This window comes from Neopsephotus bourkii, unplaced genomic scaffold, assembly GCF_033783945.1.
Source record: "Neopsephotus bourkii isolate Nb327-2 ecotype Australia unplaced genomic scaffold, CSIRO-AGI_Nbou_v1 NB_42, whole genome shotgun sequence".
Lineage (NCBI taxonomy): Eukaryota > Metazoa > Chordata > Aves > Psittaciformes > Psittacidae > Neopsephotus > Neopsephotus bourkii.
The window spans coordinates 762,330-775,754 of NW_026900559.1; positions in this window are offsets into that span (position 1 = coordinate 762,330).

Consider the following 13,425-nt stretch of genomic DNA (forward strand, 5'->3'; position numbering starts at 1 on the left):
CTTTCTGATTGAGTATTGAGACTCCAGTCACAGGTGTGAAGTTCGACAGCAAAGATCCCTTCTAATGCGAACCATTCTGTTAATCCATGATCCATTTTGGCATTATTAGACACTTCTTTGTCAGTGACAGTTTTTTTCAGTGATTCCACATCTTGTGAGTGGATGTGAACAGTAGTAAGAACCTGGATGAAAAATGTTATTTTTTTTACATCAGAGTGACTTTGGCCAGGCTGCATACTCCTGTGCTCCACTTCAGCACAAGATGCATCTCTATAATTATTTTCAAGCTTTCAGAGGTGCAACTGCCATGAAAGGAAAGCAGATTGCATTTCCCTCAGCTTGTTTCTCTATGGGCATGCTAACAGCAATACTTCTTGATGCGACAATCCACTTTGTCTTGAAATCTAGTTGCCAGCAAGTGACTGTGATCTTTAACTCTTCACTTAAACTGTCGTATTTCTGTAAAAAGTAAATTCCCGTTTATTCATCATACTGATGATGCTGACAGAATAGGATGTAATTGTGTCATTCCATAATACGGATATTTTGTAAGGATAAAGATAGTTTTACATTTGGTGGTACTTTATTCTGCATGTGTAATGACAAACTACAAAATACTCAGTACTTTTTGCTAGATGTATTCGTCTGCAGTCATGTTAATTACAAATATTCACTTCCTCATCCAACTACAATTTGCCACTCTGTAGGCTTTCTAAAATCTGTGTGAAATATCAAATTTCTGTAGTAATTGGTAAATTCTTTCATATAGGATTCTGAGATGCTCAGAGTCCCATTGAGTGGAATGGAAATGAGCTAAATACACTCTTCACACATCTGGTTGCATGTGAATTCTCAACAAAGAAATCAATGCCCTGACAGCTTTGGTGGCTTCAATAAACCCATGGCACAATTAGTGCTTCCCAAAGTGTTCAGAAAGCCCCTACAGTTTAGCTCAAATTATGTAGAACAAAAATATGAAAATTTCTCATAGGATTTAAAGCTTCTAAACTCACGGCATTGTTAATACTGAACTGTTTTCTGATGTGAATTGTAGGCTAAATAAGGCAGGTGGGTATTTTTATATGTTTGCAACAATGACTTGATCTCCTTCAAAGCTGATTATCTGAGTTTAATTATCACCAGATAGATAGGCTTAGGTACAAATGACATAATTCCCATTTCAAGTGGGTCATCCAAAAAATTAAATAAGTTCTAATATTTCCCAATAAAAGTATTTTCCTAATGAATGTCTGTCTTGCTTTCCAAGAAGGAAACAAAACTGCAGAATACAACATCTTGAAACATGAAGAGAGAGAGCTCTAACTTACAGTAAGCAATTACGATGCCAATATAGCTCCTCTAGTGAATGCTGTAATGCCTGAACAACTGACATTATTTCCTTTAACTCTGAAAGCATCATTTAAAAACTTAACATTTAAAATAGCCCACTGGCTAGTGGAACGATACAAATAAACCAGTAACCTTCCTCTAAATTCATTTTTGGCAGGTTTGTAACAATTTTTTTTGCCGTTTCACGGAAGATAGCAAATTGGCAAAAAAGCCACCAACCCCTGGATCGTTTTATATGGCTGTATCAAGGAAAAGAAGCAAATATACAGTTGGATATTCATGCACCTTAATTTCAAAATTGTTATAAAAACTGCGAGCTGATGCTAGTTACTGTATTCCTACTGAAGGGGATAATCAGCTGTGTACAGATTCATAAGCAATAAAGAAATTAGGAGAATGTTTCGGTTTTCAGGCCACTGGACTACCCAAGAGGTCACTACATACATCAGATGGTAAATAAAATCTCGCAATTCTCTGGATGACATAATTAGCACAGGGACCTGTTTCTGCTGAATTTGAATGCTAGTGGTTCAGCATGCTGCGTCCAGCAGTGCAGAGTTATTTTGGAGGTGAAACCGCTAGCAGAACCTCAGCAGTTGGATGTTTCTTAGGATTTTAATCCATTGAAAAGAAAATCAATTCCAAATAGCAAATTTTTCATTTTTTCTGTGTCTTCAGACCTAATCTGGCATTCACTAGAATCTGCTACAGTAGTCAGAAAAAGTGAAAATGGGCTGTGTTTGACCAGATGGGATTTAATGGGGAGTCATGGAAAAATACACATTGCCTGTCTAGCATTTTCAAACGCTCACTCTTGGTGTACTTACATATTTGTGTTAGAGATTTTTTACCCAAAGATACCATGCTCTTGTATTAGCGAATTTCTCCCATCTGTGACAGATAAAATTACAGAGTTTAATCTCCAGAAACCAGATCAACAACAATTTATTTAAATAGTTAAGCATAACTTCTTGCTCTTCAATGAGCCTCAGATTAACTCTGAATTCTCTAATGGTAATTTCTGGTAATTACAAGCAGAATACACTGGATATAGAAGAAAGGATAGATCTTACATTTAAAGCACAGAGCTGGAAGTCTAGATTTTGTGGCTGATTCAAGTGTTACCTGAAGGTCATGCCTTGAACAATTCACTTTGATGGGAGTTTCAAAAGAGCTTGAATGAATCAGGTACTACCTTAAATCCCATTGGAAAGTTAGGTGCTTAATTTCATTAGGTTCCCCTATAACTCTGAGGATTTAGCTGTCTGTGTTCAATCAGGGGTAAAGAAAGAAAAGAGGCCGGGGGGGGCACACCTTGAGTACTAGCTGCCAATTTGTCACTAGTGTATCCAAGACCAACATCAAGCATTTAACCGGTATTTTTTGTCCTAAAAAGAAATATGACCTTTTAAACTAGAAACCCTTAGCTTAAGAAAAATATAAATTCACCTGGCAGAGATTTACAAAAAGAAGAAATAAAAAAAGCTTTCCTGCTTATTCAGAGGTACACATGAATACTATGACAAGTAACACAACGCAATTTTTGTGAATTCAATTCCACTCCTCCCAAAGGACACCAGCTGTCTTTCCTGATGAAGCATCTGATTCCCATTCCTAAATTCCTGTTATCCAAACAAAGCAAGTTACCCTCACAGTCCCCATTTTTGTGCAGTTCCTGAAAACATCACTGCAATAAATCAGAGTGCATCTCCATCCATGGATGAGGATGTAGACTACCTGGGCTCAGCAGGTTGCTGTGCATTTAATACTAATGATCACATTTCTCTTTATGCTTTGCCTCATTTCCATGTCTTACGCAGTTTTAATCCTGCTTTTCTGTAAGGTTTTTCTCCCTCCCATTTTCCTTACAAAACAAAATGGAAACTTAATACCATTTGTGTGCTGGGTGAACTTTCAAACCCAGTAATATTTTTGTGTTAGGAAACTTATCTCTTTGGTGATTCATCTGCTACACCCCCAACATATCCAAGCATGCCCTGTTATTTGCATGTTTGCAAAATTTTGGCACTTCAAGGGTTAATGTGCCTTTTTGTACCTCAGACAGACTAGGATTTTGCAAGCAAATGTCTGTTAGTTGCAAGAGCCTATGAGCAAGTATGAGACTAATTTCCTGTTAAGGAGTCGCTACATTAAAAGGATATTTGCATAATCATAGACTAAGATAATGTAGGGAAAACCCCAGAGATCATTCTGATGCCAGGATTAAGCCAAGCCCAACATGTAATTTATTTGACTGCATGAAAGTTGCTTTTTATCGTTCACTTCTATCTCAAGTCCCCAAGCATTTTATTTGGCAGCAGCAGACTCCAACTCCTCCTGGCTAATTCATTATCCTCGACAACTTTTAAAAGGGTTATTTTAAGTTTAACTTAACAGTAGCCCTGCAACTTAATTCATACAATGAAAAAATTATTCCTTTTATGACCTGTGTCATGTGTTCAAAATCAAGCTACCACATCTTCTTGGGTCATCATTTCATTTAATGCCCTCGCCTTCAGGTTACAGTAACTTCTGATATAGCACATGCACCACAAAAACAAGGGTTCGGGACGACACCTATGAAAAACATAGCCAAAATCAATGGGATTTCATAATGCAGGTAGGTTTTTCAACCTGTACGTAAATAAAGGACTGTCTATACAGGAGTTTAGTGGAAGGGCTACAGAGAAAGTACATTCGAAATTAAAAATCAAGGCACTTAAATGTTTCTGAACACATTAATACTTAGTCCATGCTGGAAATCCCTGTTCCTGACTTGCATTTTAAATCCAGTTGCATGCTTTAGATTATTTTGGGGGGTAACCCCATTGCCAAAGTACAGAATTTGTCACACTCGTCACCATGTAAACCTGCTTAGATGCTGAGGTGCTGTAGAGATATAAAGGTTATTTATTTGTTACTCAACTTGAATAAGTTGTTTGAACTGGAAGTCCAGTTGCCAGGAAAAAGCCCAACCAACCAAACAAAAAACACCAACAACCAAACCAAAAAACCTCAAGGCTACTGTCATGTTTGCCTGCCATGGTTAAAGCAAATGAGGATACAAAGAGATGTGTAGGAGTAGGGAGAGGGCAGCTGCTGTTTCTGACAAGCAATAAAAGGAGGAGAACCCGTTCAATAACATTTTAGTGACAGATCAGTCTATCAAGCCTCAAGCCATAGCCCAAGAGGGGAATAATGTTGCAAGTGAGGGAAGGGTGAACATTATGATAACAAATTATTTAATTGTACTAAAGGCAATAAGAGAGAATATAATTAAAGTCTCAGACACTTAAATAAAACAACATTTAGTAGCAATGGTAGCAACATTAGTAGATGAGCACAGTTAAATGAAGAAGACAACGACTAATGTCTACTGCAATTGATGCACTAATAAAACACTTTCATTGCACTAGAAAATAGTACCATGTTTTGCTATACTTTAGCTATGTTTTAAACAGCAGAGTCCTAGTAGTCGGAATAGTTAGTCCAATATTATTAATAAAAAAGTTCAATATGGACCTACATTAAGGTGTATTGTGCTGTTTGAAATTTCTAGTAAGGAAGACTCCTGTACTTGAAAGGGGAGGTCTAGACATTTTAAGTAGTTAATACAAATTCCTTCTAAATTTGAGAAAAGTTAAAAATAAAATAGTCACATACTGAAAATGTGGAACTAATTTAATTAGATCAGAAGACAATAATGACCAATCAAGTAGTAAATACTCAGTAGCTTAGTGTAACCCGAAACTCACACTGCACAAAATTAATTACCAAATACAGTGAAATGACAAGGCATTGCAACCTGTTCCCATAGGGAGACAAAGGATGTGACCCAGTCATCCGAACTATATTTAAAGTTTAATGTCTCTCCATGAGAGTTGAACTCTACCTTGATAAAGGTTTCCGGGCTGCAACACTGAGACCAAAACTGTGGCGTTATGCCATAAACCAGCATTACACAAGTCATAAGCTTTCCCTAGTCATGCTTCTCTGTATGTGAAATCCACGCAGAAATCTAGATGAAGAAATTTACCAGGAGGTTTAACCTCTGGGGAATAAAAATCCCCAAACTGCTTTGCTTACTTCCTCTACTATGAATGATAGTCCATTCACAGCTTCACTTCCGCAAATCCTCCAAAGCTCTGTAAATCTCTGCAATGCTCCTACCTACCTTCCCTATCTTTATAGGTCTCTGATTTTTTCTTTCCTCGTACCATCTTCAAAATTGATCCTAACAACACTGGGGATAGTTTTACAAATATTTTTCCACGGAAGAAGTGTCCACACATGAGAAACGCTTCAGGATGAAAGAAGGAATACAAAATATTCATATGCAGTAAGAAGTCTCCATCGTGAGCACAAGAAACGAGCACAGGGTTCCTAAACAGAGGAGTATGGAGCAGATGAACAAGAAGGAGAAAGCTAAAAACCACAAGGAACTGGTGTTAAAATCTGAGAAAATTCAAAGTACTGTGGCAGGGAATGTAACATAAAAATTAACTTGCGCAGGGAAAAGCAAAAAAAAGGAGAAAACACACATTAGAGAAAAGCAGCCATGAAGAGCTCAGGAGAAGCGTCATAAAGCTGACAAAGTTTTATAGCTAAGTGTCCAGACTTAGCCCTGTGCTACAGGTATCGGCTAGGTCAAAAGAAGATTTCCCATTACAGGATTAAGTTTATCACACAAAAAGCTGTAAAACGTAGATGCAAATTCAGTGTGCTCAGAAGCTGATAGAAAGATCAAGAACTTTATGGTCCTTTCTAGTAGCAGTCATAATTATCTTCCCTTTAAAAAAAAAGGATACTAATAATTGTTTCAGGATATTTCTCATGTGCATATTTTGTTTAAATCCTTAAGCTGCTATTTTGAATTACAGTTGACATTTTTCGGTAGGGTTTGGGGTTTTTTCAGAGAATGTTTCAATCCTGCTTCCTCCTGAAGTATCAGTCCAGTGGAAATGACAGAGCTCAGATTCTGCAAATAAGAGAATAAACTTGTTTTCAAATAAATAAAAGACAGAGGCTGAAGTGCAGCAGGGATCACTGAAATGCTGTTAGTCTGGAGATGTTCAAGTCAAGATAGTCTCATGAGTTGTATGTTCACACTTTGTCAGTTCTGCACTGAAACTGCACTTTTTAATATTAATAATGTCTGTAGAGGAAATCCTCAGTGTCTTCAATTCAGCAGAAAGACTAAAATGTCAAAAAAGTTATGATCAGGCCAGAGATCCCTTCACCACAATGGAGAATAACATGGAATCGGAATCATTTCTTGCAGAACTCTTGCAAGCTTTCCATTAGGGGCTGAGAATAAGACAGTGACTTCAGGAGCAGAGAGTGTAACATTTTATAAGGATTTATAGATGTCCTTGGGAATTAGCTTCTATAACCCAAACAGTCTCCTGGGGCTATCATCTAAACTATCTTATTTGGTCATTTCAGGTTCCAGTGAACACAACAGCAGTTTAAAATCACAACACCCTCTCCCAGACTATGACTTCCACACTTGAATTCTTAGAGGATAAAGGTGGGATTTCCCAGTTGGGTAAAAATCAGGTCCTGTTCAAAGAGTAATATCACATCTCTGACTCATCTACGATCAAACTGAGCTCTGTAAAGGTATTGGTCTTCCTTAAGCATCTTTCAAGCACTTAGAGCTTGAAAGTGCTATCCAAAAAGAGAAAGTAGGTTTCTGGTATTGTAATGGGCTTCCTTGTAAAAGCTTTTGTATTCAAAGATATAAGAATATTTACATATTTAAAACACAAGCTGTATGTGAAGTAGAGTAAGCAACCAGTAGCAAACAGCATGAGCAAAACTAGGTCTTTAATCTTAAAGCAATATCTGCATGTTAGACTGAACACAGCAGAGAGCAGTCTCCTCCTATTTGAGAAATCTCAGCCTAGAATGCATTCTTAAAGATGGATGCCTAAGTACTATCTTTGAAAAAACAGTAAAAAAATAACCAGGGATTATCAATTCATTCCTGTGGAGGAGGAAGTACCAGCTCCGTCAGATTGTGCCCAAGCTGTTAATGGTCTCATTCAGAATGATGAAGACGTGGCACGTTTTCACAATGAGGAGGTGAAACCAGGTTTCTCCCATCTCCATGAAGAGAGCTAAAACTTCAGTTATTCTAAATTTGGAGGGAGTACTCTCATTCCTTCTTACCAAAGATACTGTGAAAGAGTTTCACTGGCTCAGAAAGAGATAGCAGTGGGCAACTATGAATCCTCAAGCAACCAAAAGATCATTTCCATGGGAAAGGGGAGCCCTGGATTCTAATCTGTGTTTAATTTATAGATACTTGAATCGGTGTTCCATTTTTTCTTAGCTTGAACTAGAGAAAGATGAGTCAGCAGAAGGAAGTTAAAGTACTGTCAATCAGCAAAGCTTTTGTCATGGGAGATAGGAGGGCTTTCCAGCAGAAGGAATTAAAGTGTATTGAAGATTTTTGAATGAGTGTCATTTAGATAACATAGGATATAAAAAATCATTTAGTTGTAAGAAATATTTTATTCACAACCTGACCCAAATGTGCTCACATCCTCCAAAGATGTTCCTGAAAGGAACCTCCTGAAGATGGTTCCTGAAAGGGCCAGGTTTGATGTAGGTTCTTGGCTACTCAAGGCTTTTGGTGACTATGCACAATTCTAGGAGAAATTTAGATGACAAGGGAAAAATCTATGGACTAGATACCTCTAATAGAAATATTTAAGAGGCTGAGAATAGTTATTGATGGTTGAACTGGAGGTCTGAATAGGAAATTTAGAACAAATCTAAATACATAAGCAATTACAGCTTCCAGGCCTCCCTTTTATCAAAAACTCCTTTTACTTTCCGTGTTTCTCATAATCTTTTGGTCTCGAAATGGATGACAGATGCTTTTGCCAGCCATTCATCTCAGCAAATTTTTTATTTTTCAAATTAGTAACCTTTAATAAACACACCCCTGTAATTTGCATTGATAATCCTTTTCCCTAGAAGAGTGGGTGTTGCTGCAGGAACACGTCCAAAGGTTGCCCTCCAACCAGTTACTAGTGAAAAAAGCACCATGCCAGTAGCTATTATGACTCAATAATAGATTCAAATCTCTTGTCATGCGTTAATATAGGATAACAACTCCCTTGAAATTTTCATTAATAATGAAGCACCTTAACGAAATACATACAGAACAACAGTTGCTGTGAACTTCTACTAGATACTGTTTCTTCAAGGTCTCTATTACATTAGCACTCAAGACACTGCATCCCAATCTTCCAGACACCCAGGCAAAACAGTAACAGGCCCAATTCAAATGCTGACATGTGTTCAAATGATTAAATGGGATTTCAACAGTACAGTAACACAGATATACTGTGCCTTTGTAAATAAGGTATTGTTACTGCATTAAATACTACATTGGTCTGACCAGAAAGTGGTCAAGCTCAACTGAAGTAAAAGCAGAAAAAGCCCCTTTGATCATGTCGAATCAGAGGAAGAAAGTTTGTTGTACTGTGTAACAGCATCATTGTAACTGGTGGAGCTGTCTAGCCTAAAGTAGTGATTTAGCACTGATAAACTTTTATCTTGGAATAGGAGTATCCACTTTTGGTCTTGAATAAACAATCTCTTATTCATGCCTTATTTTATTCTGTTGTTGATCCTTATGTAGATGAACTGTGGTCCTTTATGTCCACATGCAAGCATGGATGCTAAAATCCATTGAGAAAGCCTATTGATTCAAAACTGTTTTCAGAAGAGTTACCAAAATATGGTTCTTTCTTTAATGTTTAGAAAGTCTGAAGTTCAGCTTTCTCTTTTTTCAACCAACTATTCATTTCCATGTTAAAAACTTACAACCTAATTATTAGATGTGTCAATTATTCCATTTCCACCCCCATTAAGAGAAGCTGATTCTATCTTGGTCTCAGAATTTGAAGTTTAGGTTTGGAGAGTTGGAGGTAGTAATAACTCAGAGAAACAGGACAGTAGTCATTTTGCTTAGATAATGACACAGAACATATGTTTCATCATGTAATTCAACCAATCTTCCCTTACCCAAATAATTTGCCACAGACAAGGACAGCAAAACCAAAGAGGCTATTTGATCTCCATTTGTACGTCAAACCTTTTCATTTATACATGTCAAACATGTACCTTTTTTTCCTCCTTTTTCCCCAGTTGTGCATCTTTCCCTGTTGCCCTGCAGCAGAACATGGGTATAATTTAATAAAGACACTGTATTTTTCCCTGTTTATTGAATACGGTTGTCAGTAATGTTTAATGGAGGCAGCAGGAGTAACCTTTTCTTGCTGTGTTAGCTTGGGATGTTATGTGCAAGCATTTTTCCACAATGTCACTTTGTTTGCACACCAGTATATTGATAGATTAATCTGCATGATTGCTGTAAAATGGCAAGCACTCGAAGTGTTAAGTTAAAGAAGCAAGTTACTGCCATTGCTGATAGTCACTGAATAGTTACCACCAAACAATTAATTTTCGTCGGCTTTTTTTTTCCACAGTAACTATGCAATTAACTTGTGTGCATAGTGTTATTTCAAGATAGGTGTACTGTTCAGCTTACTTGAGTTATGCAATACAGGTGCTCTGCAGTTGATGAAACATCCTGTAACCTGAGATCATTGCCACTGATTTGGGTGGAAAGATATCCACTTAGCAAAGTGGCCAAGGGTGAGTAACCGTAGAGAATAAACAGTTCTCTCTGGAAAAGTACAGAAGAAAAGAGAAGAGAGAGCACAGAGAGTGAAAAGGAGTGTTAAAAAACCAGAGACGACTTACAGCCTTCTGTCAGTGACAACCATGGAAACTCCAGGTTTTCTGGATTTTACTAAGGCTTTTGATACTGTGCCTCACAGCATCCTTCTGGACAAGTCCAGCTCTGATGTGTGTAGGGTTACGATGTGCTGGGTTATTCTATTCTGTTTCAAGCCTCAAAGCATCTGGCTTCCTTACACGAGTTAGGTCAAGACACTGGGCAAAGCCATGTTTTCCTTATCTGTGAAAGAAGGATAAAATTCCTTTCTGCTACACTCTGTAGATTGTGACCAACAGAATAGGTCCTCATGCTCTATTGAGACTGCTTAAATGCAGTTAATAAATAAATGCAATACTGGGGTAAAGGGAGAGGAATATGCAGGAGAAAATAGAGAAAGGAAATTATGAAGGAAAAGCAAGCCTAGTGAAAAAGTCAAACATGACAAAGACTTAAAGATATCAAGAGGATGTTAAGACATACAGACACAAAAAAGAAAACATTCATAAAAATTATAGGGCAAACGATTTAGAACAAGAGTATCCAAAGGACAGAAAAATAGCAGAGCTTACAAGAACATTTGCTTTCTAAATATGGCTGGTAGATAAAACAGTGGCTGTGTCATGAAACAATTAGTACCCTGTGGCAGACCATCCCTTTTCCTATGTTGGAAGAACAAGTTTCTTTCCTCCGTAACTGCTTGCATTTCCCTGTGGTATAGCCAAACGTTCTGGACTCTGAGATAATGAGAGCTCCGCAGCACAGAAATCCCTAAGGAGCAGAGCAGATGCCTGTGAACCCAAAATACTTGCAGAGAACTGCTACTCATAAAGAAAGGTGCCTTGAGAGCCGGTAAGTTTAGCACTAATTAAAGTGGCTGATCAGCAGCTTTGGGAACTGTGGTTCTAGTCTTCCACAGGACTGTCAAAGGCTGCTTTTACAGTTTGTTTCAGTGTATGTGGTGTATTTAGCACATCATTCCCAATCCCCTGGAGCAAAGGTGATTACTTTTTTTTCTTCTCCTTCTCTATGGAAACTTCTGAGATTGAACTGGTACTCAATGGACTTTAGGATTTTGCTGGTCTTCTCTTGTTCACCTATCATGGCCTAGATACTAGGAACAAACATCAGCCAGCAATGATTGAAGTGGCTGGTTTTGACTTTCTTTCTTAACCTTTGTGTTGATGCTTACTCAGCTCATTCATCCTCCCTCATGCTATTCTAAAAAATCCAGAATAAGCAGAGAGAGATGGTACCAGTCTGACACCAGCTCTTGAGGCAGGGAATGGCCAAAGGCTTCCAGCACAAAACATCAGTGAGACCTGTATGAAGAGGTACAAAAAGAAGAGAAGAGCCACCTCTGGGAGAAAGGGCAGCAGCTGTGAGGAGCAGTCTCCTGGACGACATCTTTCATACCTGACTGGGAATTATCTACAATTTTGACATTGAATTATCCCAATCTCAACAGGATCCTGCTGATTTTGGTAGAAACTTGACAGCAATCCAAGGAAGCCAGGTTCAGAACCTTTCAGCGGACTGAGGCTTTGGGTTTGTGTTTGGAGTTTTTTTGTTTGGTTTGGGTTTTTTGTTATTTTTTTATTTTATTTTTATTTATTTTATTTTTTATTAATTTTTTTTATTTGGGTTTTTTTTGGGGGAGGGTCTTTTTTGGTTTGTTGTTTTGGGTTTTTTTTTAGGAAGGCAATTGAATAAAAAGAATCCTGTTTTGGAGTTGGATAAGGAAATACCATGAAGATTAGCCTGCATTCCCTCTTTGCCAGGATACTGCACTGTTTTATAATTACATTAACACTTCCCAAAATTGTGTCTACTTTTATCTGCCCATATCTCATTCCACAGGTCCAGTGCCTCTGCTAATTCACACAAATTCCTTTGTGCAACGGCTATACGTGTGAAGCACATACAAAAGCTACACATTTGCTTTGGTTCAAAAAAGTGATCCAGCAGGGTACTGTCTGTAACAGATTTCTTGAAGGCAGAACACCAGTTTCAGTCAGATGAGTTTAAAAAGGTTCAGTACAAATTATTTTGTTTCTTCCCTGGGGATGTCTCATCAACAACCTGGAAACAAAGTCTGGGCCCTGGCTTTTTAACAAGCCCCACAAGAAGGAATAATCAGATCAGCTTGTTTAAAATTACTGCTGTATGGAGTGGGAAAGGATGACAGTTCAGAGTGGGTCTGGAAGGATTTACTAAGTTACTGCTGCGCTGTGTAAACACACCTATACCTTGCTCTACTGTATCAGGGTAGGAAGAAAAGTGACCCCCAAGCATTAAGAAAGCAACTGTGCTCAGTTTGTGCAAACAACTAAAAGAAACTCTAAACCAGGATATTCGTGTACAGCATGCATGGATTTTTCATAAAGAGCAAGTATATAAACAAATTATTCCTTATTTGACCTAGGGAAACACCACTCCCACTCTGCACACAATTACATCTTTTATGTTCTGCATGAAAGAATATACTGCAAATGAATCTTAGTACAAAGTTTAAATAAAGAATTACCAAGTAATAATTAACCCAGCCTGTCATTTATTACAATTAGACACTAAGGTAAGGTCAGTAATGTTTCTCAAAGAATGTACTCATTTTAGAACAGGTATGACCAGTTACCCAGAGGTCTCAAAAGACACAGTGCTCTACTCCTGGCTTAGTGATGCACTGTGTATTCATTTTTATTGCTGGTTTTGACCCAATTATTAGTCTCACAGCCAAGGTGACATGCTAAGAGATCCAAGTCACACCAAGGTTATGAGTCACCCAGGACTTTCACCTGTAACCTCTCCTGTAAGGTTTAACTAAGGAACTCCCCTCTTCTGTGACGAAACACTTCTCACTGCAGGACAAGGTATGTTACTGTAGTTCCAACATGAGGACTCACAGGCTACATTTTATTCCCAAGCTCCATTAATGTGGGAAGCTCTCTTTTGCACAAGTGGCCAACCAGAGGTTAGTAACAACTAATATATCAGACTTAAGTATGGAAAAATCACTTTGTTATGTACTAAGAAACATCTTACAATGGAAATACCTTTTGTTTTAAGTTCCTGGTCCAGATGGTGTTTTGAGAACAAGCCGTGTAGACTTGTGCATATGCAGTTCCCCAGATCTATTAGCACTCCTTTATATTACTGGGCAGGATTTGTCTGGTGATGAGATTCTGTTGAAGCATCCCAGTGCCTTCCCCACTGCTTATTTCCCCACAGTGCACTGCAAACCACCTACTACTGAAATCTTATTTTGGGATTTTTGGGTTAGAGATAATGCTAATCTTACAAAGTCACTATTTACTATT